This window comes from Giraffa tippelskirchi, chromosome 6 (genome assembly GCF_054371585.1).
Source record: "Giraffa tippelskirchi isolate mGirTip1 chromosome 6, T2T-mGirTip1v1.2.pri, whole genome shotgun sequence".
Classification (NCBI taxonomy): domain Eukaryota; kingdom Metazoa; phylum Chordata; class Mammalia; order Artiodactyla; family Giraffidae; genus Giraffa; species Giraffa tippelskirchi.
The window spans coordinates 62,303,771-62,328,927 of NC_137280.1; the positions used below are offsets into that span (position 1 = coordinate 62,303,771).

At 41.9% G+C, this 25,157-nt stretch overlaps 1 protein-coding gene and 1 long non-coding RNA gene across 4 annotated transcripts in view; both read left to right on the forward strand.

Moving 5' to 3' along the window:
• The window catches only part of NSMCE2 (NSE2 SUMO ligase component of SMC5/6 complex), a 236,563-nt gene that overhangs the window by 128,953 nt on the left and 82,453 nt on the right, over positions 1-25,157 (forward strand). The window lies entirely within an intron of this gene.
• Positions 8-7,144, forward strand: LOC145509715 (uncharacterized). The gene is made up of 2 exons (XR_014056330.1): positions 8-1,035; positions 4,028-7,144. It is a non-coding gene; the product is annotated as an uncharacterized LOC145509715 (long non-coding RNA).

Here is a 25,157-nt window from a genome sequence, read left to right on the forward strand (position 1 = left end):
GAACAAACAGGTGGTTGCTAGAGGGTTGGGGTGTGAGGGGATGAGTGAAATAGGTAAGGGAGATTAAGAGGTAGAAACTTCCACTTACAAAATAAATGAGTCATGGGGATGAAATGTACAGCATAAGGAATACAGTCAATAATACTGTAATAACTTTGTATGGTGACAGATGGTAACTAGACTTACTGCGGTGATGCTTTTGTAATGTATAGAAATAGTGAATCACTACGTTGTACACCTGGGACTAACAGTGTTGTAGGTCAGTTCTACTTCAATTAAAACTTTTTTCCTCCAAAATTTGCCATTGTTTTAATATTTTAAGTTTGGGATTTAAAAAAAAAACAAAACACTAAGCATTAAAGGCAGGATTGAAGTGTTTTTTAAGTTTATTTAAAGGTGGCATGGACTTTTAAAATCATTGAGGAAAACTACTTTATATGTATGCCTGTTGGTATGGAAATGTAAAGATGCTCACAATGGATTTTCCAAAAACAGCATGCCTTCTACATCCTCTCAGGTTTTTCTAGCCCCCTAACTAATCAGAAAACTGAGATGCTGGAATCTTATAATACTCTTGAATTTCTTTTTATCCTTCTCTTTTTGAAAGTAAACGTCGTATATCTCAGTTGATAGCTGTTGAAATGTTTATAACATTATTTCCTTATAGGTGAACAGTCATTAATTTAAAATAACCCACTTTTACTTGTTTCATTTTTATTCTCAAAAATTCAGGTTTACCTGAAATTATTATAGCTATAATTTCTTCTGATTATCACTTATTTGTCATGTTACTTCCAAACATTTATTAGTTTTTATATTTTAAATCAATCTGAATCTTGATCTTTAAATAGTGAGGCTTATGTTGATAATAATGTTGTTTATGAATGGGCTTCCCTCATAACTCAGTTGGTAAAGAATCTGCCTGCAATGCAGGAGACCTGGGTTCGATCCCTCCCTGGGTTGGAAAGATTCCAGGGAGAAGGGAAAGGCTACCCGCTTCAATATTCTGGCTTGGAGAATTTCATCGACTGTATAGTGCATGGGGTCGCAAAGAGTCGGACACGAGTGAGTGACTTTCACTTGTCACTATATTATAATAAAAATTTGTGCAATATGATCCCATTTTTATAAAATAGATTTAAATCTCTGATATGCCATGTGAAAAAGAACCTAAAAAAATAATTCCTCAGTTATTGAAAGTGTTGTCTTTGATATTGAAACTGCAAGTGATTTAAATTTTTATTTAATATACTGTTACCTATTTTTAAAAAATTTAATGAGGGAGTAAGACAATAAACTATGAAACAAAGTATACAAATGTCAAAAGCTATCTTATATACCAGCCATACCATTAGAAAGTATAATGGGGGGCTTCCTTGGTGGTCTAGTAGTTAAAATCCGCTTTCCAATGCGAAAGACGCAGGTTCAGTACCTGAAGATCCCACATCCTGTGGGGCAGCTAAGCCCACATGACACAACTAGAGAGAAGACCATGAGCCGCAGTGAAAGATCCTAAATGATACAACAAAAACCTGACTCGGCCAAAAAAGTAAATATATAAACATTAAAAATATATAAATTTTTAAAAAGGAAGTATATGGTAGGGAGGGACAAAATAAAAAAGCAGATAATCCGTTCACAATAATAATATAAAATGCCCAGAAGTGAGCTAAGAAATATGTAGATCTTTTCTAAAAATAAACTAAAATTTTTCTGAGGTACTTGAAACAGTGGAAAATTGTATCACAAGTCTCAATAAGAAGACAGTGTTTTAAATGAGAGAGACCTGAATATGTTTAAATTCCAATGCAAAAAAAGAAAAAAGTTAAATTTCCACACAATGGAAGAAATGATTTTTTTTTTTTTTAAGGAGGATCAGTAGCATTTGGTGCCTGAGTAGGTGTGGACCTTGAATAAAACCTAGGTGGTGGCTTCCTGTAGCTCAAATGGTAAAGCATCTGCTCTTGATGCAGGAGATCAGGGTTCGATCCCTGGGTTGGGAAGTTCTTATGGAGAAGGGAATGGCAATCCACTCTAGTACTCTTGCCTGGAGAATTCCGTGGGCAGAAGAGCCTGGTGGGCTACAGTCCGTGGGATCGCAAAGAGTCGGACACGACTGAGCGACTAACGAATGCACGCAGTGATATTTCCAAATTTTCAAGTTAGGTTCCTAGGCAGAAGAGGGTCTCATTAACTAATAATAGCTGAATAGCAACCATTTATTGAGGTCTGTTATGTATTAGACCATGTGATAGTTATTTCCATAAATTAGCTGAATTAATCTTTACTACCATCTGAAGGTTATTAGACCCACTTTTTAGATAAAGGAGACTTTTTGAATAACAATAGATCATTTGACTAAAGTCTGACAGGGGACTATGTCAAAGCTTGAGATTTGAACTTGGACATGTAGTCTAAAGTCTTTTCTTCAGTATATACTCCAGGATGCCATCACCACCAGACAGACCCTGGAAGGAGAAGCAGGCTTTGGGTAAGGACAGTGAGTTTGACTTTTTAACATATTGAGTTTAAGAGATTAACACAATATCAGTTTGGAGGTAAACCATTGCAGATATGGTCTGGGGAAAGACAGCTACAATATCCTCACCAGGTGGTAGTTGAAACCTTGCAAATAGATAAGATTGCCCAGGGGGAGAGAGTTCTCAGCCAAAAAAAAAGGCTGGAACTAATTCTGGGAACACCAACAATTAAGTAAAGAGAAGCTAATATATGAAACTGGATGGTAAATAGGAACAGGTGGGCAAAATAAACACACTGTATTTCATCAGTGTGTGTATTTCATCAGTATATACATATTCATTGATTTGTCTGTGTTGGGTCTTAGTTGTCCACGTGGGACCTTTAGTTGCTGTGTCTGGGCTTCTCTTTAGTTGAGGTGCTCAAGCTTAGTTGCACCATGGCATGCGGGATCTTAGTTCCCCAACAAGAAACTGAACCTGCATCCCCTGCATTGGAAGGTGGATACTTAACCCCTGGACCATCAGGGAAGTCCCTCATCAGTTTTTAAGACAAGTATTTTCATGTTTTAATATCTCTAAAATTGGTACATGTCTTACTATCTTGTAACTGGCAGCAATTTTTATTTTTCTGCTTAGTGTGGAAAATAATGGTGTATTTTATAACTGAAGAAACACAGTTGACCCTCGAACAACACATTTTTGAACTACGTGGATCCACTTATACTCAGATTTTCACCTAGGTAGAGGGGTCAGTGCCCCTAACCCCCACGTTGTTCAAGGGTCAACTGTATTTTAATGTCGTTAATGGTTTGAAAATCAATTCTATGAATCTGTTTCTAAATTATTTTAGAATAAGAGCACATGTTTCACCTGTATGGTTTATGTAAGCAGTACCTAAATTAAATGAACAATTACATGTGGAGTGAGCAGTTCATAAATTCAGGACTCAAGCTCTGGAGCAGAGCAGGGCTGTTCAAATCACCCTCACCTGTCCCTTGAGCAGATCTCTTTACTGCCTTGAGCCTTGCTTTTCTTTACTGTAATACAAGGATTCACAAGTGGAACTTAAACGTAAAGGCTGTGGTGGGGAATAAAAGTACACATATAGCACCTAATATTGTGCCTGGCAAATGGTAGACTGTCAACTGTAGCTATTATTACTGGGGTTTTTTGTATTGCTATTTGTGATGGCCAAGAAATAACTGTCCTTCCCTTTCCACCCCAGGGTACTGCCACGTCTCTTTAAGCTAGGTTCCATCTGAAATAGGCAAATATGTTGGAAGATTATTTAAGCTTATGTGAACTCCATGTTGCCTTGTCTTGAAGGATGTTGAACTATTATCTATTAGAGAGTCTGAATTAGCAGATGTACACAGATTCTGAATGGTCTTCTCCAGTGGCTCAGGTATAAAGAATCCACCTGCAGTGCATGAGGTTCAGGCGACGGAGGTTCGATCCCTGGGTCAGGAAGATCCCCTGGAGGAGGGCAAAGCAGCCCACTCCAGTATTCTTGCTGGGAAAATCCCGTGGACAGAGGAGTCTGGTAGGCTACGGTCCATGGGGTCACAAAGATTCAGACACGACTGAGCATGCACACATGAGCACACACAGATTCTAAACCGTTTTGTGCCCAATGTCTTGCTTATAGCTGGTACATAAAGTACGGTGATAATGATTAACCCCTCAGGACAGTCTTTCTTTCTGCTGTAAACAATAAAGATGCAGGCTTTGTGGATGGGTGTTTAGAAATTCCTACAGTATGTTTCAGATGGATTGCAAGAGTTTTGGATTTTTTCTTTTTCTTTCCAGTTTATCTCGGATCTGTTACTAAGGATCTTGTTTTTTCTCAGTTATATTGGGCAAGACGTAGTCACTGCATAAACATTGGGTAGGGAATGCAGATAATGTTATAAATATACCTCTTAGTTTGTCTAGTGAAACCAGCATCCCATGTGACTTACCTTTACTAGAGAATTGCTAAACTAGTGTTGTGCCCTTCCTTCTGATAGCTTAAAATGAAGTTGATTTATAAGGTAACTATTTAGGAAGTTACCTTTCCTCAGCATTCTGCCACACAGGAAAAAATTCTGAGTGGGGAAAAAAAGTTCATTCCCTGGGGGAAAACTGATTTTACTTTCTTGGTAAAATGGTTCTGTGTGTTCAGTGAATTGACAATCCCCACCAATTTGGGAGGGTGGGGGTGCTTACAGTCATTATAACTTCTCCTATAAGATTATCTAATGTTTTGAAAACTCCTCAGAAAGCCTAGAAAAAATTAAATATTTTCAAGTCTAAATATGTGTTTCTAAAGCTATAATTAGTTTTCTCTCTGTATTCAGCAAGCTGATTTTTTAACAATTTGTTCAGAATTCAACTTTTAGAATTAGGTTTGTAATTTGAACCTTATAATGTCAGATTATTTCATTTCCTTTGACTTTGATAATTTAATGATTCAAACTCAAATTCCTCTATTGTTCACACTTGTGTTTGAGTCAGTCATGTTTAAAGATGCCTCATAACTGAGATCTTATGCATCCTCCTGTGTTCTATTTACTGACTGGATGCATGTCAGTGCATATTATTTGAGTCACTGATGTGCCACAGAACATTTTACTCAGACACATAGTACATCATCAGATGATTGAATTACAATGATAGTTGTAAATGGGACCCAGCTCACAAAAGTAAATAGTGTTCCCCTTTAAAAGAAAGAAAATGAACAATGCTCATCATTCAGACTCTGAGTTTTAATTAACTGACTTGCTAAAGGAAAGAAAGTGAGCAAATAAATAGCATGTACTTCCCATATATAGTAAATTATGAATTGCTTTTTTATATAACTGACCCACATAGAGTCTTTGCTGTATTCTTTTATCTGTGCACCTCAGCTTTTTGTTTGGTTTGATTTGGTAAAATGAAAGACTATAATTTGATTAGCTTATAATAAATCCCTCCACTTCTAAAATGCTGTAAGACTTTCAGCCTGATTTCCTTTGAGCCTTAATCCTCTTGCTAATTGATAACTGGGTTGTCTGGAATCAGCCTCCTTGGTGCAAGTTAATGTGAAGTTCTATTATGGTAGTTTGGTCCAGGAATGAATAAATTTGTTCAGTAAACACATAGCATGACCAGGAGTTCCTCAGAGAGCTCATGGTCCAATAGAAGAGTATGGTGGTTTTAAAACATGGTCCCCCAAAGTCTGTGACACGCCTCTCATCAGAAGGTAGGACTCTAACCCTCCTCCCTTTGAATCTGGGCCCTGTGCCTGGGTGACCATACATTATAGCAGAAGTTTGTTCCATTTCTGGGCTTTCCCAGTGGCTCAGCGGTAAAGAATCGCCTGCAGTGGAGGAGCCATAGAAGACATGAGTTCCATCCCTGGGTCAGGAGGATCCCCTGGATACATGGCAACCCATTCCAGTATCCTGACCTGGGAAATCCCATGGACAGAAGAGCCTGGCAGGCTGCAGTTTATGGGGTCGCAAAGAGTCAGACACGACTGAAGAGACAGCCCACATGCATGCATACATTCCATTCCTATTCAGAAACTGTGTCAGTTTCTGGTCTCAGGCTTTAAGAACCTAGCAGCTTCCACTTCCTGTCTCTTGGAACACTTACTCCTGGAACCCAGCTACCATGTCATGAAGAAGTCTGAATGGCCCCAATCAAACACCCAGGTGAAGAGCAACTAACAGCCAACACCCGCTTGTCAGCTCTGTGAATGAACCATCAAGGGAGTAGCTTCTCCGGCGGCAGGAGAGCTGCCCTGGCTGACACTGCGTGGAGCAAAGACAAGCCCTTCTCACCAAGCCTTGCCCAGGTTGAAGATTTGTGAGCAAAATATGTGACTAATGTGTTAAGCCACCAAGATTTTTTTTATCAGAACAAAGACGTTAGCAATTTTGAAGCAATTTAGATTTTCAGGGATGGCAACATGCACTATCACAGGCACACTGAGGAGAGACGCCTGATCCTTCCTGCACCATCAAGGAAGGCTTCCTCAGGGAGATGACAAGTCAGCTGAGTCTTGAGTGAGAAGGGGTTAGCCAAGTCAGGGGGGAAAGAGCGGTGTGTTCTGGATGGGAGGGACAGCAGTGTGGCCAGAAGTGGAGGCACGGAGCAGCGTGGTGAGTACAGGGAGTAATGAGCACTTAGTAGTTACTGTAGCATAAAGCTGGGGATAGGAAGTTACTGATGATGTAGCCAGAGAGGTAGGCCAAGATTGAAATGTGGCGGGCCAACAGTGAAGGCATACTGTGACTAGACAATTTGGTGTTTCTGTTATTGTCCTAAGTAATACTAGAGCAATCTACTCAGATTTGTGTTTTAGACAGATCCTTCTACCACTGTGAAGAAAGTAGATTTAAGGGTTTTAAAACTGGGAGCAGGAAGACCAGCCAGATGGTCATGGAAGAAGTATAGACAAGAACAGTGAGAGCCTGAATTGTTACTGCAGTGGTTGGAGTGGGAAAAGAAAAATGTATTCAAGAAGTATTCAGAGGGTTAAAAGAAAAGGGCGTATTTAGGAGGCAGAAAGGATAATACTTAGTAACTGTGGAGAGAAAGAGCAGAGGAAGACTTAGAATGCTAAGGTGACTGGCTAGATGCCAGTGCCAATAGAAGGGAGCAAAGGAGAGTGTAAGGAAGAGTATACAAGTCAAAAATTAAAGGAGATTCAAGCTATAAAGATTTGGCAGTCACTGTCACAAAGGTGGTACTAGAAATTATTAACTGATGAGCTCCAGGGGTGAAGCCCTAGGAGTACCTTGAGGTTTAAAAGATGGTCAGGGACCTCCCTGATGGTTCAGTGGTTAAGACTCCATGCTTCCACTGCAGGAGGCATGGGTTCAATCCCTGGTCAGGGAACCAAGATGCCACATGGCATAGCCAAAAAAAAAAAGATGATGAAAGGAAAAGGAGCTCACAACAGATTCAAGAAGTTCCAAGAAAGAGTTGACTCAGAAACCAAATGAGTGGAGCTTCAAGGATAAGGTGATCTTGTGTGTCAAATGTAATCAACCAGTCCAGTAAGATGAGCATAACTGAGAAGTCAACGGTGACTTTAACCAGGCGGGGCAAAGCCAGTTATCAGTGGATAGAGGAATGGGAAGTAAGAAAATAGACACAGATGGTACAGGGAAGGGATGAGAAGTAACTGGAGAAGAACACAGGGGCATGAGAAGGTTTGGTACTGGTGCTGGTGGTGGTTTTCAGTTCAGTTAAGTGGCTCAGTCATGTCCGACTCTTTGCAACCCCATGGACGGCAGCACGCCAGGCTTTCCTGTCCATCCCCAACTCACGGAGTTTACTCAAACTTGTGTCCATTGAGTCGGTGATGCCATCCAACCATCTCATCCTCTGTTTTAGGGGGACAGAAAAGGGGTAAATTCCTAAGGAACTCATGCCAGTAAAGGGGAAAAAATTGAAAGAGTGATGAAAAAGAAGACATGAGGCATAAATTGGGAGATTGGGACTAACATATACCTACTACTATATATAAAATAATAAGGACCTACTGTATAGCCCAGGAAACTCAATACTCTGTAATGGCCTATATGGGAAAAGAATCTAAAAAAAAAAAAAAATGGATGTATGTATAACTGATTCACTTTCCTGTACACCTGAAACTAACACAACATTGTAAATCAACTATACTCCAATAAAAATTAAAAAGAAGAGGAACTTGTGATCCATGCAATAACCTCCAGTTGGAGATAAAGGGGCAGAGGGTCAAGGACAGTTCTTTGAGACTGGAGGAATACCATAAGTGGAGATAATACGTTGTGATATACAAGTTGGACAGGGTTGCCACAGGCTTTGCGGTTGGAGTGCCAAGAAGCTTGGCTGGGTCTCCGCAGAGAATTGTAGGATAGCAGCATTTTAGTCCTTGCTGGTCTGCTCCTGTTATGGCAGCTTCTACAAATTTAACAGTAATAGCTGTTTTAAAAATGCAGTCATTGTCTGACACTTTGTGGCCCCATGGACTGTAGACCACCAGGCTCCTCTGTCCATGGAATTTTTCAAGCAAGAATCATAGCTGCTGCTGCTGCTAAGTCACTTAAGTCGTGTCCTACTCTGTGTGACCCTGTAGAAGGCAGCCTACCAGGCTCCTTTGTCCCTGGGATTCTCCAGGCAAGAACACTGGAGTGGGTTGCCATTTCCTTCTCTAATGCCTGAAAGTGAAAAGTGAAAGTGAAGTTGCTCAGTCGTGTCCGACTCTTCGCAATCGCATGGACTGCAGCCCACCAGGCTCTGCCATCTCCTACTCCAGGGGATCTTCCCAACCCAGGGGTCGAACTCTTTTCTCTAGCATCTCTTGCGTCAGCAAGCAGATCCTTTACCACCTCACCACCTGAGAAGCCGTACCATGAAAATAGTAGCTTATGTTACTATGGGCTTTGTAGTTTTTAATCTGATGCTCTCAACAACTCTGATAGAAAGATAGGTAGATCATGTCATTCCAATTAATAGTCTAGAAAGTGAGAATCTCAGAGGTCAAGCTCATGCGGCTAGTAAGTGGCTGAGATGATCATAGAAATCAGATTCTTCTGACTCCTAACCTTTTTCACCTGTGCCAACTGCAATCTTAAAACTAAACCTTCCTATATGCGAGACAGAATAAGAGACACAGACACATAGAACAATTTTATGGACTCTGAGGGAGAAGGTGAGGGTGGGATGTTCTGGGAGAATAGCATTGAAACATGTATATTATCATATGTGAAACAGAACACCATTCCATGTTCGATGCATGAGACAAGGGCTCAGGGCCGGGGCAATGGGATGACCCAGAGGGATGGGGTGGGGAGGGAGGTGGGTGGGGGGTCCAGGAAGGGGAACACATGTAAACCCATGGCTGATTCATGTCAATGTATGGCAAAAACTATTACAATATTGTAAAGTAATTAGCCCCCAACTAAAATAAATAAATTTATTAACAAAAAAAAAAAAAAAACTAAACCTAGGTTGGGTTCACTAAATCCAACCTCCCCTTTTGGAGATGAAGCAGCTGAGGCAGCACAGTAAAGAGAATGTGGATATTGCAGCCAGGTTTTCTGGGAGGCCAACTCTGAGATGGAGATGAGGATGAAGAAGTCTGTCAGGGATTGCTCTGGGGCTCGGCACCCCTGGAAGGGAGAGGAAGGAAGCAGGACTGGGCAGAGGAAAGAGTCAGGCTGGGATGACATGGCCTCAGCAGACGCTGCAGGGAGTTCTGAAGATGGAGGACCCTTCAGAGCTGTCTTGAGTTGGGGATGTGGGGCCAGGCCTTTATACCTTATGGACCAGCCATTGGATGCCGGTCACCCCAGGACGAGGGCATGAGCTTGGGCAAGGTGATTCTCTTCGGCTAAAGTGGTCCCCAAAGGAGGCTGAGAGCAGAGGGCTCTCTGCCAGCAGTGCTCTCAGCCGCCTCATTCCTAAGGAGTGTCTTTGCAATCAGCCCCATGAGGTTTTGAATCCTGTCTCTACCGCTTCTGAGCCACTCATTTAGCTAGTTCTTGTGAGGTGGGTTCTGGGTAAAGTGTCTTTAAGCCTCAGGATCCTCTCCTGGAAAATAGAAAAAATAATCTGAGAACTCACCAAGCCTTGATTTCCTTATTTGTGAAACAGGATGTATAATTAGATCATCTTTTGAGGGGAACTTGTTAAGAGGATCTGGTGATGTCTTAAAGTTACCAGAGTACCGGTCACTTTTAGAAAATTAGTTGTTATTATCACACCGTAGTTGGGTGGCAGATACATAATACTTGCCATGAAAGTTACTCCATAAATATTTTATTTAAAGATGTTCCAGAAAGACTCAATGACTTCCTAGGGGCCAAAGTCTGTACCAGAGCCAGAGTTGGAATGCATCATACTCTCGAGTTCAGGCTTCAAGGCCAGAAACGGGAGGAGGTCTCTGTGTGGTGAGTCAGAGTGTAGTGTAAGGGAGTGGGTGGGCCCTTGAATGTGACTACACCTGGGAGAGTCATTCCTTAGCCTAGTCACTGGTGGGAGCCCATTGTGCACATGTGTGCCTCAGAGTGGAACCAGGAAGATCAGGTGCAAGATGGAGTCACCTGAGTAGCGGTGCTGCACCAAAATAGCACTGGCAAAAAGATTATATTTGTTTACTTTGATTCATTGGGGCTAGATGTAATAGTATATAATATGTGTGGTATGTTGTTATGTTAGTCGCTCAGTCATATCTGACTATTTGCAACCACATGGACTATAGCCTGCCAGGCTCCTCTGTCCGTGGAATTCTCCAGGCAGGGTTACTGGAGTGGGTTGCTGTTCCCTCCTCCAGGAGATCTTCCTGATCCAGGGATTGAACCTGGTTCTTCCCACATTGCAAGCAGATTCTTTACCGTCTGAGCCACCAGGGAAGCCCATATAATATGTTACATACTAGGGCTTCCCAGGTGGTGCTAGTGGTAAAGAACCAGCCTGCCAATGCAGGAGACATAAAGAAACCTGAGTTTGATCCCTGGATCAGGAAGATACCCTGGAGAAGGGCATGGCAACCCTCTCCAGTATTCTTGCCTGGAGAATCCCATGGACAGAGGAGCCTGGGGGGCTACAGTCCATAGGGTCGCAAACAGCTGGACATGACTGAAGCAACTTAGCGTGCATGCATATACTATATATTATATACTATTATATTTAGCCCCAATAAATCAAAATAAACAAACTATAATCTTTACCTCCCATGGACTAGGGAGTCTGGCAGATTGAAGTCTAAAGAGTCGCAAAGAGTTGGACAGGACGGAGTGATTAAGTGCAAACACACACACACACATATATTTTTTTAATACATATATATGCATACATGTATAACAATTGAGCAACAACAAAAATATATATGACTGCATTTTTGTGCATCCCCAGCACATCTGGATTCCAGTCCTGTGGGCTCCCTCACTTACTGGATCCTGGACCAGGGATAATTCACTCCCCTTCTCTGGGCTGGAGTTTCCTATATAAAATGAGAATTTGGGTCTAGGAGAGCCCCTTACTATTCTTGCATGGTTTAATTCTTTCCTTCCAAGTATACCATACCATACAGATAATGCTACTTCAGAGCAGGGCTATATTAGCCCATATGTGAATGGTCTTACTCATTCCATGTGTACTAAGGAGCACAAGGTGTTGAAGGACGGTTGCAGACAAAAGAGCTGGCAAAGAAATCCTGATATTTACATTTCAGTGAAGAAGGGGAGGAAAACCTGTGTTTTATGTGTCAACCCAAGTACCTCATGGGCTTCACAGATGGCTCAATGGTAAAGAATCTGCCTGCCAGGACAGGAGACCTGGGTTCGATCCCTGGTTTGGGAAGATCCCTGGAGAAGGAAATGGCAACCACTCCAGTATTCTTGCCTGGGAAATCCCATGGACAGAGGGGCCTGGCAGGCTGAGGTCCATGGGGTTGCAAAAGAGTCGGACACAACTTAGCAACTAAACAACAACAAGCACTCCATCAGTTCAGTTCAGTTCAGTCATTCAGCCGTGTCCAACTGTTTGTGACCCCATGAACCGCAGCACACCAGGCCTCCCTGTCCATCACCAACTCCCAGAGTCCACCAAAACCCATGTCCATCGAGTCGATGATGCCATCCAACCATCTCATCCTCTGTCGTCCCCCTTCTCCTCCTGCCCTCAATCTTTCCCAGCATCAGGGTCTTTTCAAATGAGTCAGCTCTTCGCATCAGGTGGCCAAAGTATTGGAGTTTCAGTTTCAACATCAGTCCTTCCAATGAACACCCAGGACTGATCTCCTTTAGGATGGACTGGTTGGATCTCCTTGCAGTCCAAGGAACTCTCAAGAGTCTTCTCCAACACCACAGTTCAAAAGCATCAATTCTTCAGTGCTCAGCTTTCTTTATAGTCCAATTCTCATATCCATACATGACCGCTGGAAAAACCATAGCCTTGACTAGACGGACCTTTGTTGGCAAAGTGATGTCTCTGCTTTTTAATATGCAGTCTAGATTGGTCATAACTTTCCTTCCAAGGAGTAAGCATCTTTTAATTTCATTGCTGCAGTCACCATCTGCAGTGATTTTGGAGCCGAGAAAAATGAAGTCAGCCACTGTTTCCCCATCTATTTGCCATCGAGTGATGGAACCGGATGCCATGATCTTAGTTTTCTGAATGTTGAGCTTTAAGCCAACTTTTTCACTCTCCTCTTTCACTTTCATCAAGAGGCTCTTTAGGTCTTCTTCACTTTCTGCCATTAGAGTAGTGTCATCTGCATATCTAAGGTTATTGATATTTCTCCCGGCAATCTTGATTCCAGCTTGTGCTTCGTCCAGCCCAGCATTTCTCATGATGTACTCTGCATATAAGTTAAATAAGCAGGGTGACAATATACAGCCTTGACGTACTCCTTTTCCTATTTGGAACCAGTCTGTTGTTCCATGTCCAGTTCTAACTGTTGCTTCCTGACCTGCATACAGGTTTCTCAAGAGGCAGGTCAGGTGGTCTGGTATGCCCATCTCTTTCAGAATTTATGCTCGCAGATTTAGGTGCTTACCTGAAATTTTTCTGTGTAATTATCCCAATCCATTGTTTGACATTTATTGACAGTCACCATTGTACTGGATACCATGTGGAGCAAGTGTATGTAAGCTGTACTTCTGCTTTGTTAACCTGGGGAGGGCATGCAAGGGTGACCCAGTTCATAAGGTTGGAAATGCTTCCCTTCTGGCTATCTGTCTGAAAATGGCATTAGGTGCTCAAATGTAGTCTATATCCAACATCATAAAGCCTTCTTTGTTTCTGAAAGCATCTATTTTTCACTTTTTCAGTTTAGCTGCTGTGTTCTGCTTTGAACTCTTTTCATGTAATTGGGTTTATGACTTTAGTAACTTTTGAAATAATGGCACCTAAACTCTTGTTGGAGATTCATTGCACTGAACCTCCTTTGTTTTTATCTTGAATTCTGGAAGTTTAGTCAGTTTACTGTCACTTGTGGATTTTTTCTTGCCTTACCCGTTATGCGTTTTCACAGAGCAAATATTTATTTAATCCTTACAATTTTGTAACCAAGGGATTTAAAGATTAGCTTTGAAATAGGTCAGAGAAAACCATCTACTTTGGTTTAAAGCTAATCAGGTCAGGAAGTTTAAAAAAAGCAATTTAGAAGCTTTGGAAAAGCCTTTGTGAAATCAGTTTTATGTAACTCTACGAAAGCTGCTGCCTATGTAGCTGAGTATAAGTTAAACCTTCATTTAGTTTGGCCACTCCTCCTCCACCCATTTATTATTATTCATCCATCCATTACTTTGCCAACAAAAGTCCGTCTAGTCAAGGCTATAGTTTTTCCAGTGGTCATGTATGGATGTGAGAGTTGGACGGTGAAGAAAGCAGAGTGCCGAAGAATTGATGCTTTTGAACTGTGGTGTTGGAGAAGACTCTTGAGAGTCCCTTGGACTGCAAGGAGATCCAATCAATCCATCCTAAAAGAGATCAATCCTGGGTGTTCAGTGGAAGGTCTGATGTTGAAGCTGAAACTCCAATACTTTGGCCACCTCATGCGAAAGATTGACTCATTGGAAAAGACCCTAATGCTGGGTAGGATTGGGGGCGGGAGGAGAAGGGGACGGCAGAGGATGAGATGGTTGGATGGCATCACCGACTCGATGGACATGGGTTTGGGTAGACTCCGGGAGTTGGTGATGAACAGAGAGGCCTGGCGTGCTGCGGTTCATGGGTTGCAAAGAGTCGGACACGACTGAGCGACTGAACTGAACTGAACTGATCCATCCATTTCTGTTTGAATTTTTGGCTGTGCAGCATAGCATGCAGAATCTTAGTTCCCTGACCAGGGATTGAACTCATGTCCCCTACAGTGGAAGTGTGGAGTCTTAACCACTAGACCTCCAGGAAAGTTCCCATCCATCCATTGTTTATTCCTTCCTTCACCAAATACTGCTTTAGACCCAGGGATAACGATAACAGAGATAAATAAGACAGCCAGGGTTTACTAAGTGCCAGTCTGTGCCAGGCACTTGGAAGCTTGAGGACTCCACACTCGTAGCTTCACAGTCTGGTGTAATGAGATAAGTCTCACACAGAGGATCAGTTGTTTTCCTAAACTTTCTGGTAAGCTGTCTGACTTTAGGTGGGACCCATTCTGTGTCCATTTCTTCATCTCTGAAATGATAGTGCTCACCCTATTTATTTTGTAGCTTTGATGTAAAAGTCAAATAAAATAGTGATTTTGAAAGAACTTTGGAAAGTTTCAGGCATTATGTAAAGACAAGTAGTAATTTTGAGACCACGGTAGCGGCTATGGTCATTTCGTTGCCTCTCCGAAAAGGGCTGAGGATGAGTACGTGTTTGTCATTCTCTGGAACTAGAGCTGTATGTTTATGATGGTCAGCCTTAGCAATTTCCTTTACACACACAACCACCCTCCTTTCTGTCCATGGGGTGGAGACTTCATAATGAGGTAACTGGAGGAATGCTATCTATAGCTAGTAAAGCTTATTTGAAAATATTATTCAGTCCATGGTACTATATTAAATCAGCAAGTGTTAAGACTAAGTGAGCAGAAAAAGGGCAATAAGGTGTGAAGTGGCATCCATCTTCAAAAAGCCTAGACTTGAATTTCAAAATTCAACATGGCCAAATATAAATCATTGCCTTAATTGCAGTTTGCCAAGCTTCCCTGGTGGCTCAGACAGTAAAGAATCCACGAGCAATGAAGGAGACCTGGGTTTGATCCCTGGGTTGGGAAAATCCCCTGGAGGAGGGCATGGCAACCCACTCCAGTATTCTTGTCTGGAGAATCCCCATGTACAGAGGAGCCTGGTGAGCTACAGTCCATTGGGTTGCAAAAAGGGTCTGTACAGGAGTGTCCACTTGGTCCTGTAATGTTTTGGGGTGTCTTTTATCTTAGACATTGGAGTGCCCAGTAATCCCTGTTGGATCATGGAATAGATCATCATAAAAGGAGACTAAAAAATTACTTCTAGCTTCTTGTTTGATTTACTGTTAGGTTTTAGGTCTACCATGTTTATGTTCTAGAATACCGTAAGAGGTCTGATCTTTGCTAGAGCAAACCAAATCCTAGATTCACTCAAGGATCCCTCTCAGATGTTGGCTCTAGAGTATAATACTTTACTCACTGCTGTGTCCCCTGGTTCAGTGGCTAAACCAGTGCTTAACAACTTCTACTCACTGAAGTGTTAGTCACTCAGTCATGTTTGACTTTTTGCAACCCCATGGACTGTAGCCCGCCAAGCTCCTCTATCCATGGAATTCTCCAGACATGAATACTGGAGTGGGTTGCCATTCCCTTCTCCAGGGGATCTTCCCAACCCAGGAGTCAAACCTGGCTTTCTCGTTGCAGGCAGATTGTTTACCACCAGGGTGGCCTATTCACTAAAGATATCCTTAATAAATGAAAGCCTCCATCTGCCTACCATGTAGCATTCTGATACTCTGATACCCCCAGTTAGATGGCTTTTTGAAGACGGGAGCTATAGTTTGTCTCTGGTTTTGCAGTATCTGGCCCGTAATTGGTGTCCTGGATGCTGGTCAAAGAACAGGTTCACAGTCTTGGACGGGGACCACGATGGCTGCTGCAAAGTCAGGACTTCCCAGTTTCTCCCTTGAGTTTGCCCTGAAAGAAAGAATGGAACTTAGTCCCAGAAAGTCTGAGGCAAAGCCCAGTGACCTGCTGTAATTGTGAAATTTCACTGAAGTTTCTCTTCATTTTTTCTGTTCATTGTAGGCTTTTCATCTATCTATCTTCTGTACAGACTTTGCTCTTCAGTGAAGTTTCTTAAATAATGAAAGCAATACATGATCATAAGGACAAACAGTATCATCTGTGTTTGCCATCCATGGGAAGCGAGTTCATAGAACTATCAGTTCAGTTCAGTCGCTCAGTTGTGTCCAACTCTTTGCAACCCCATGGACTGTAGCACACCAGGCTTCCCTGTCCATCACCAACTCCCGGAGCTTGCTCAAACTCATGTCCATTGAGTTGGTGATGCCATCCAACCATCTCATCTTCTGTCATCCCCTTCTCCTCCTGCCTTCAATCTTTCACAGCATCAAGGTCTTTTCCAGTGAGTCAGTTCTTTGCATCAGGTGGCCAAAGTATTGATATATACTTCATAGAACTATATGGACATATAAATGCTCCCTTTATTAAGATTTTGTTTTTCTGATGTAACGCTGGGTCTTTTTATATAATTGGGAAGAACAGAAAAAGAAAACGCTAACTGATCATTTTCCTTACACTTGGTTTCTGAACCATTTATGGGCATCCTTGAGAATTTCAGTTCCATCGTTGGGGATACACACCAAAAGAAAGTGCTGGAAGTTTAAGATTAGAAATAGAAGGAGAAAAAAGAAAAAGAACAACAGTAGATTTTTTTTCTTTCCTGCTGAGTCTTAGCAGGGGTAGAGGGAGTTGAGGGCAAGGAAATAGACCTTGGAATTATATTCTGATATTTATTCAAAAGAATGAGGAGAAATGTCTCTGGGTATATCATAAGATAAACACTCATATTCAGAAATAAAAGACACTGAATATTTTCTGTGAAGAACAGACACAGAAGCAGGAAAAGGTACCTTTCCTAAGCATATGTTCTTTTTATTGCTTTTCTTTAATGAGAATAGATCAGTGTAGAGGCTTTCATCCTTATCGTATTTTAATGGAAGATTGTGAGAAATGAGACCAGAAGTTCAGGACCAAACTCCCAGGGTAGGTGAAAGCTAGGCTAAGAAATCAATACTTTTATCTTACAAAGGTAAGATATTGAACTGTAGAGGAACTTTTGAGTGGGGGAGGGCCTAATTGAATTAACATTTTAAAATGTTCAACCTGGTGGCATTTTGGAGAAAAGAAACTGGAGACAGGAAGAGTGATTACTTGTGTGTTAAAACAGTTAAGTATCTTTGAACAGTATTTTTTGGTTGGTAAGATTAGAAATGTAAGTAAAGGGTTGCTAGGAGACGTGGCAGAGGACATTGGAAATTAGGCACTGGAGCTTGCACTGGTTGTTAGAAGGAGTATGAGGTTAAAAAAAATGACCTCAAAGTTTTAGCATGAGTAGCATAGAGAATGTCAGTCCATTTCCAAAAAAAATACAAAAAGAACTGTTTGGGCTATGAAGGAACAGTTTCAAACATGTTTTCTTTGACGCAGTGGTGTGATGAGCAATTGAAATATCCCTTAGGTTGTTGAGGGTACAGACCTGGAACTGGGAAAACAGATCAAGGCTAAAAGTGAATCATTTGGAAGTTGCATATCCAGGTATAATGTTGGTGTTTTAGCAGGAACAACACTGAGGACTGAGATGGATACACATCCATTGGCTAAAAAGAGGAAGAAAGGTCATAAGGAGGAATGGTCTGAGATGGAGGAGGTGCAAGGTTCCATAGTAGCGCAGGAGCCAAGGGAGGAAGTAATTTCAGGAAGAATGATGTGGCCAGCAGTGCCAGAGCCTGCAGATCAAAACTAATGAGTAATCACAGGAGTTGTCTTAAGCTTAGAAGATGAAAATTGAGATCCAGGAGGAGGAAGAATGTCAAAAAGTAGGAAGCTAAAATAAGAGGTGTTTCTCTTGGATGACCATTGTGTGAACTATAACTGACATTAACTCAATAGATGATGTTATTCCTGGATGACTGGTGGACAAACTTTAAATCGCTCACATTTTATCAAAGACTTTTTTAAAATTGGCAGATATCGGGGTAGAGATCATGTCTTATTTTTATGTATTTTTAAGCTTCATAATTCTCTTTTTTATTTCCACAAAATATGAGCTTCTTGTCCACAGCTGTCTTTGTTCATTCTCCAAGATGGTTTAAGACAGATTTGGTGCTCTACTTTGAGTAAGAGAAGCTGGTGTCTATAGGACTGGTTTGGTTTTCTGTGTCCCAAAGCATGCCAAATCAGGAAAGTAAAATACTGTTTTTCTTTCACTTTTTCTCCTGTATCTAGGAAGCAGACAAAACCATACCCCTTTAAAATGGCACTCCTCTGTATGCCACTCACTGTTTGATTTATTTCCTGTCCCTGTCATAACTTTGATGAAGAATTTTTCTTTACAGCAGGGGTTCTGATAGGTGTGAACATTCTGTGATCACAGCTTTCTACAAAATCATTAAGGCTCTTATATTATGTTTCAAGTGTTTGCTTCTTGGCATTAGTTCATGGAATCTGACCAAATCTAAACGCTTAAAGGGCAAACTTGCATGGTTAAGGTCTGCCTTACAAAGTATAACTTGGTTCACTTGAGTCTTAATAACAAAACATTCTGCAGCAGTTATCATTGTCATCAACTGTATTTAAAAACATCCATCAAATTAATTGCTCAAGAGCCCTTTACCAAGCTGAGAGCGTAACCAAAAAAAAAAAAAAGACATAACTGGTTACCATGTCTTATGGAAGCCTCTGTGCATTCATTCATTCATTCACTTAACATTTATTGGGTACATATGTGGTTTATGGCAGGTTGAAATAAAGGCCAGTCACTGCCCTTAGGGTTCTTCAGGACTAGTATCTTTACAAGTTACAAGAACATCAATATAGTGTAGTAGATATTGTAGTAGTAGTAGTAAGCAAAGAGATATAAGAGAGAGAGAGAGTGACTGGAGGATGATAAGGAGAGAGGTTAAAAAAAAAAATGAAGTTGGAGACAGTGTAGAAAAATTCCTTTATCACTTACAAAAGAATCTGAATTTTATCCTGAAAGCAGTAGCCTGCACTGAATTGTTTTAAACAAAAGCAAGTCCTGGCCAGCATTATGTTACGTGCTGGGGTAGGATGATGACTAGTCTATTTAAGGGGGTAGGGGAAACTGAAGCAGGAAGCTGATCTAAGACTGTTGCAGTCTTTGGGGTAAGTGAGGAGGGTCTCATTTAAGGCTCTATCAGAATGGGCAAAGAGAATTTGGGAGAGATTTGGAGGTAGCAGTAACCGGCTGTATGGAAGAGATAGAGAGACAGCGTAAAGTCAAGGACAAATTCCCAACTTAAATTCCCTGGGATGGTCAGGGGAGAGGGTGGACAAAAGACAGAGGTGTCAGCCTTTGGCTATCTCTAACAGGAGGGAGATTACAGCCACTGAGTCATGCTAGGCTGATTCAGCCCATGACATGAATCCTACCTGTTCATCTTTGAAACCAACCATGAAATGGCTTTGGCCTCTTAACACTGAGACCTTTGGAATAGTGCTGAATAGGTATGAATCAGGTTTCATAGGTGGGAACCCTGGAGTTCTTGCATCAGGGTTCTGGAGAACACATAAAAATGCTTTATTTTATTGCAGTGGGATACCCTTCTGATGGTGGCTTTCGGTCCTGCTTTTTTTTTTAATTGCAAGATATTTGCTTTACAATATTGTGCGGGTTTCTGCCATACATTAACATGAATCAGCCACAGGTATACAAATGTCCCCTCCCTCTTAAACCTCCCTCCCATCTCCCACCCCTTTAGGTTGTCACAGGGCACTGGGTTGAGCTCCCTATGTCACACAGCAAATTCCCGCTGGCTGTCTGTTTTACATGTGGTAGTGTATATGTTTCCACTCTTAATTTGTCCCACCCTCTCCCTTCCACGCAGTGTCCACAAGTCTGTTCTCTCCATCAGCGTCTCCATTGCTGCCCTGCAAATAGGTTCTTCAGTTCAGTCCTGCTTTTTAATACTCTGTAATGGTATGTTTTACATTTCACCTTGATAATGGTTATGGTACTTAGCACTGTGCATCTTCAGGGAATTCAAACACATTAAATAATCTGCATGATATCCCTGTGAGTTACTCACTGGGGATTACTACCCCATTTTCCAGATGGGAAAGCCCAGAGAGTTACTCAGGGACTTGCCCAAGGCTATGCAGGCTCACATGGACAGGACTGAACTTTGAGCCTGTAGCTGCCTTTATCTTATCGTACTCATTGTACTAATAAATTTACTGTCAGTCTTAACTTATTAGATCATGTTTGTCGCTTCACTTATTCAAGAATCTCAGCATTTAGCTCTCGAAAAGGGTACGATACAGGAAAGAGTTGCTACTGCTAAGTCGCTTCAGTCGTGTCCGACTCTGTGCGACCCTATAGACGGCAGCCCACCAGGCTCCGCTGTCCCTGGGATTCCCCAGGCAAGAATACTGGAGTGGGTTGCCGTTTCCTTCTCCAGTGCATGAAAGGGAAAAGTGAAAGTGAAGTCGCTCAGTCGTCCGACTTTTAGCGACCCCATGGACTGTAGCCTACCAGGCTCCTCCGTCCATGGGATTTTCCAGGCAAGAGTACTGGAGTGGGGTGCCATTGCCTTCTCCGGAAGTGACTAAATGACTAAGCCCTGTATGTGGGGAGCAGGCAGGGGTAGAGGGATTGCTGGGAATAGTAATTATAACCAAGTCTTAACTCTGGTATAGCCAGGGAAAGAATTTTCATTTTCCAGTGACATCCAGCGAAGTGACATTTTCAGCAAACAGACCAGCCAGGCATTGTGTCAGGGAGTCTCCTGTGGCACTTTTGGTGTAACTTTAGCAGTACACACAGCAGCAAGAAAACAGTTATTACGGAAATCACCTTTTTTATATAAATATAGAACTGTGTGGTATGGTGGAAAGAAAACAGACTTTTCACCTAGAGCAAGACAGACCTGGGTTGAAACCTCTCCCAAGGCAGAGCTGAATGACTCTGGGCCAGATTTTTGTCCCACAGCAGGTAGAAAGAATTGGATGATGATGTATGTCAACTGCCTGGCATGGAACCTGACAATTAGGGCTTCATTAATGCTTGCTGTTATTTTTATCCTCATTCAGAGACAAGAGGTAATGCTCTAAGGGTCCTTTGATTTTTTTTTTTTTTCTGTTGAATGACTGGACCAGGTAAAGTCAACTTTTGAGGAATGACAGCCTCTTAAAGAAGCCAGTGAAACGTTTTGATCTTGAGTCAACGAGACACAGTATCAGCCCTTGTTCACTGACAAATATGGGAAGGTAATTTTGGTAGGTCAGTCATCAGTGGTGCCTTCCAAAACATTATAGTCATGTTACAGTAAACTTTTTATATTTGTTGCGTCACAAAGATTTATTGAAGTGATAAAAGTTATTATGGAAAACAGTGTGCAGTAACTATGGTAACAGTTATTTGATCTCACAGTAATTAGCTAAGCATTTAGTTGCACAATACTTTCACAATGCCTTCCTGGTTAGTTCATTAAACAAAATTAGCTTTTGTTTGAACTGCCTTGCTACAGCGTCCTAAATTTGATTTTAGTTCAAAAGAGTTGAAAAGTGTATTTTTAAACTCCCTTTCCAACTTAAGAGTTTATGGACATATTTGAGGTTGCAACTGGTTTTTATTTAATTCTTTATTTTTTCCACAGTGTGATCGTGATTCATCAGTTTATCCTCTCAAGTGTGTCTTTCTGTTTAGTAGAGTGGGCTAGGACATGGGGTGATGTTGGAGACCAGCTTCTGAATTCTGGCCCTGTTTCTGACTCAGACTGTGGTCTGGGGTCAGCTGGTGCCCTTCTCATGACCAAGTTGCTGTACCTGTGAAACTGACGTGCTGTGTTTCAAGTGTTAGAACCCTGAGATCTCATGAAGGTGGTCATTTCTTGATGGCCTGTGGGTCCTCCAGTGGGACCTGGAGAAGGGAGATGCCCAGGTTTTCTCAGGCAACCCCTCCCCACGGCCTCTTCTGCCCTGTTCAGCATAACTCATGCTGCGTTCAGGTTCCTCTCCTTTTGCAAGATAGATTGTACCACAGATGAGTCACCAAAATGATGATGTCATTCTCAGAGGACTTCCAGAGCTCTTGAGACCAGGCGCTCTCAAACTGTGTTCCAAAAAGGCATATCTACTCTATGTCCCTCCCTGCTTACCCCTGGTCTCCAGGCAGGATATAACCCATACCGTTTGGCAGGTGAGGGACCCTCAGTACAAAGGAAAGCTTTGAGCATTCAAGATTTCAAAACAAAGATAATGAAAATGAAACCAAAAAAATGTTATAACTTACTAAAACTGAGAGAGTTCCAAAGTAAATTTGTATTAATTTCATTTTAGTTCCTATCAACTTAGTGATTTTATTTTTTAGTTCACTTAATTTTTTTTTAAAGAGAAGACTGGCTTTTAAAACTAGGTGCTTTCTGAGTTGTGAGGCAAGCTCCTCTTCTCTCAATTAACTGGATGTCACCTACCACTTTTCCACTGGGCACATGTTTCAGGGGCCATGACTTTTCCAGTTCTATGTCTATTTATTTGCCTCATTAGGTTGATTTCTAGGTAGGATAAATGCAGCTTTAGTTTTACCAACTAGGGTTAGAATTCTAATAATAAAAATCTGCTTGTGCTTGGTTGCTCTTGAAATTTCTTTGTCCAGTCTGAAGACAATAAAAATAAGGGACTTCCCTGGTGGTCGAGTGATTAAGAATCTGTGGTGCAATGTAGAGGACTCAGGTTCAATCCTTGGTCAGAGAACCAAGATTGCACCTGCCTCCCAGCAACGAAGCCCACGTGCTGCAACTACTGAGTCCTCAGGCCACAGAGAGAGAGTTGGAGGACTGCAGCTAAGACCTGAGGCAGGCAAAAATTAATTAATTAATTAATTAAAATAATTATACAATGATAAGTTATCCCTGGTGGCTTGAGCACCTAACTCATTTCTTTTTTCTGCTTCTTCCCCATTTCTTTATCCTATATGATTTGAGCATCTAAGCTGGATAGGACTCATCACACCTCTCTTCCCTTTCACATATGCTTCCTTCTTCAAAGAATAATATCTCTCACCCCATTTAGAAAAAATGTGATGTCCTTTGATGCAGCTCCCATTGCAGCTTCTATGAAACTTTCCCCAATTTCTCTCCCACCCTGTTCCCTGACTCTCTCATGTCATCTGTACCCAAATTCTAGGGCATACTTAACATTGTACATTATAACTTGGGGTCAAAAACAATCTTCCTTTGTGTTAACAACGAACTCCCCTGGAGATAACCACTCTGTATTCCTCCCCATATCTTCCCATGGGATCCAGCGTGTAAGACCATGCCCATGGCCAGCCAGCCAGTGTATTAGCTCCGTCTCACCACTCCCTGACTTCCTAAACCCTGGTCATCTGTATTTTCTCTTTTGTTGCCAAGCCCAGGTGGTACTCCTGATAGCTCAATTGGTAAATAATCTTCCTTCAATGCAGGAGACCCTGGTTTGATTCCTGGGTCGGGAAGATCCGCTGGAGAAGGGAAAGGCTACCCACTCTAGTATTCTTGGGCTTCCCTTGTGGCTCAGCTAGTAAAGAATCTTCCTGCAATGCAAGAGACCTGGGTTTGATCCCTGGGTTGGGAAGATCCCCTAGAGAAGGGAAAGGCTACCCATTCCAGTATTCTGGCCTAAAGAATTCCATGTATAATCCATGGGGTCACAAAGAGTTGGACACAACTGAGCAACTTTCACTTTCACTTTCCAGGTGGTACTAGTGGTAAAGAACCCACCTTTCAGTGCAGGAGATTAAGGACTCATGTTTGATCCCTGGGTCAGGAAGAGTCCCTGGAGGGGGAAATGGCAACCCTCTCCAGTATTCTTGCCTTGAAAATCCCATGGACAGAGGAGCCTGGCAGGTTGCAGTCCATGGGGTCGCAGACATGACTGAGCACACACACACATACACTCACACCACCCTGGATATTTACCCTCCAAATTCTCAAATTTTGAACTTCTTTTCTCTAGACCTACAAAATTTTCTATGCATCGATCTCCAGTCACTTCAGGAAAAGAGGAAGGGGTGTACAATTTATAGAGCATCCCATGTGATTTAGGTCCTATACAGTGTGTTTTAGTCATTCCCGCAACCATGTGAGGTAAGTCTTAATATCCACATTTTTTTTTATGAGAAACTAAGGTTCAGAAAGATTAAGTGGCATAAGAAGCTAATTTTATTGGAAGACCTAGTATTTGAACAGAGGACTCACTGTCTCCAAAACTCAACCTCTTTCACTTTTTCTAATCCATTGGCTCCATTTTGATGACTCATCCCAACATGAATTCCGCACTAAGCCAATTCATTAAAGCAGTCACCACCACCCTGTATTCTTTTGATCTCTGAGCCTTCTGCTGTGCTATCAGTCAGCCAGAGGTCTCCACCTGCTTTGGGTCTCCTGTCCTGCTCTAGTGCTCTAGATCTCTGCTAAAGAAGTCACACAGATTCTTCCAGATATGACTTTTTACAGAGACAGGCTGCCCAGTTTCATTTAGACAAAGAATGCCTAACCCACCCCCAGCCCCTACAGTGCCCATGGTGGACCTTGACAGACCAATCATGAGTACCTTCTCAGTACAGCCTTCCAGGAAGCCATTACTAACCAATGAGAATTGAGATAGGAAATAAAACCTATTTGCCACTTTGATCTACTCCCTGACTTGCTGTTGCTGAGTCATTTTCCCACTCTGTTAGTCTTAGCACTAACAAAGGAACTTAACACCCTAAAACCTTACTCCTGAAAAACTGGGTGCCTGATTGTTTTCTGGACACAACTTTGCTTTGCTTTTGCTCTGACTGATTCTTCTACATGGCCCACCACGTGGCCCACCTTCCTCATGTCTTCCTGTCTGTAAACTAATTCGTAATAGTAGTCCCGTTTATTTGTAAGTTTCATTGAAGGCAAACGTGCGTGTATTGTTCCTCATTGTATATACAGTGCCTGATAGAGTATCTGACACGTGGTAGAAAC